Genomic DNA, 2,492 nt, shown 5'->3' with positions numbered 1-2,492 from the left:
TTTTTGATTATTATCCTTAAACATTATCCTCTCGTATATAACACTTATATACAATGTTTAAGGTTACATAAATAATCATGGAATTTTCATTGATATTCATAAAATATTCATAAATATATGTACATAAAATAATGAATAAACTCTTTTATTAAATAAATAATAAATATCCTATTACATCTCATGCTTCTAGGACACTATTCCTAACAGTGGCCCCGCAGAGTAAGTGTGTACACCGAACTGCGGTATCATTTTTCTGGTGTTCTTTACATTCCTGCATTATTTTCCTGCATTTTGCCTTGCTGGTTTAATTTCAGATTTACTATTAAAAACTGTGTTACAGTAAAGTGTTGCAACACCACTTGTAACACCAAGATAAAAACAGACCTAACAGGTAGATTCTTCACTATAATCTTCTTAAAAAGAAAAAATCTTCTAAAGTTGCATCCCTGGTTGTCTGCCATGCAATCTGATTAATTTCGATTTTGATCGGTAAATCTTCCAAATTGGGTTCCATGATTAATTACACCAAAACTTGAGCTTGCAGATCATTAATTTCCACGTAAATACAGGTTTCAATCACTTTTGAGATGAATTTGGATGAAAACAAGGAAGGAAAGAAGGAGAAAAGTATTACTTTTCAAGCCGAAGTTGATTATGATGATGTAGAAGATTTGGCCCAGTCCATGACAAAGTTGTCGAAAAAATTCAACAAGGTGATGAAGAAGGTCAATAGGAAGAATGAGAATTCAAGAAATGGCAATTCCAGCAACTTTCAAAAGAATAAAGCTGCAGTAAATAACACAGAGATGAAGACAAAAAATAGGGGTATTCAATGCCAGGAATGCGACGGTTACGGCCACATTCAATCCGAGTGTGTCAACACCCTCAAGAAGAAGAAGAAGTCATTTAATGCAACATGGAGTGATGAAGACTCTGAAGGCAGTTAGGAGGACGAAGACCATGTGAGTAACTATGTTGCTTTCAATGTTTGTACTGATCAAAGTGTTTCTGCAGACAGTGTTACAAAAGGTGTCGCAGACAGTGTTGCAACACTGCCTGTAACAGATTATGTGAACAGTGAAAACGGAGGAGATTTTTCAGATTCTAAAAGTAATAGTGATGGTGAGGAGTTGACTATTGATGCCATACAAGAATCCTATAAGACCATGTTCAACAAATGGGTTAAAGTGTGTGAAATGAATAAGTCTCTACGGGAGTGAGTTGATGAGCTTGTTAAAGAGAAGGATGTGCTTAAGAGGGCTGTCATTAACTATGAATTTCAAGCTACTGAAAATGAGAAAAAGCTGCAGGACACAAGGGCTGAACTGGAGAGCACTCAGAAAAATTTGAAGATGATGAATTCCGGCACCACCAAATTGGATCATATTCTCTCTATAGGAAAAGCAAGATCGTCATGGACTTGGCTACACCGGTGAATGTTCAATGTCCAAGACAGTATTTGTGAAGGAGACACCTGCTCCTGAACCTCAGACAACCCTCAGTAAGAAGGTTATTATTTTACCCCCTCGACATAAACGATTTGTTCCCATATGTCATTACTGCAGTTTAGCTGGCCATATAAGACCAAGATGCTATAAGTATTTGAATGCTTTGAAGAGAGGTATGCTCATGAATCCACCAAATTCCGCAAACTCAAGAAGGACACCTAAAGCAAGGATTGATGTGCAAAATAAATTTCCTAGACGTGTTTAGGTAAGAAAATCTGATTCAAGGTGTCATAGGACTTATACTTCTTTAGAAGCATATACTAATGGTTGTGTGTGTAGTAATGGTGGCTGGTCCAAGCATTTGACAGGTGATAATAGCAAGCTTAAAAGAGTCTTACATTATGGGGAGTAAGACTCGTAGAGGACTCAGGGGGAGCAACAGCTTCTAAAAGATTTTTCTATTAGTATTATTTTTTAACTTTGGCTGTCTTTTGTGAAAAAAGGGGAGAACTCTTAATTCAATTAACCCCCTTAGTTGGTTTTTTATCTTTTATCTTGTAATAGGTTCTTTTTGTTAGTAATGTTAGTTTTGCCAAAAATAGCCAAAGCAAGAGATTGTTAGTGCATTTTTTGTGTTGGCTTATTTTTAGCAAATTGGTTGTAAGATTGGTTGGCATTATAAATTGGTAGTCCTCTTAAAGAAAGTTTAGTTGTCATGTTTATTGGCTACAAATCAAAGATCTTGATTGCTAAAAATCAAGAGTGGACTTTCTGGAGCATTATGGCTGGCTCTTCTAAGGAAAGAATTGTGGAAAATATTGGGAATGATTGTCTTCTTACTGTCATTGGGGCTGGTGACCTGAATTGTGGTGTTAATAGAGGAGATATTACCATGATTAGATGTGCTTATCGTGGATGATTGAGGGGTGTGATTCTGTGATGGTATATATAGTGGTATGAGGGTTTTGATGCGGTGAAGAACGTGAGGTGAAGAATATGTGCTGAATACAGAAAAAGCTGTGTGTGTTCATGTGAGTATGAGAT

Source organism: Morus notabilis, unplaced genomic scaffold, assembly GCF_000414095.1.
Source record: "Morus notabilis unplaced genomic scaffold, ASM41409v2 Scaffold45, whole genome shotgun sequence".
Lineage (NCBI taxonomy): Eukaryota > Viridiplantae > Streptophyta > Magnoliopsida > Rosales > Moraceae > Morus > Morus notabilis.
The sequence above is the reverse complement of the archived record's forward strand: the minus strand, read 5'-3'. Positions refer to the sequence as shown.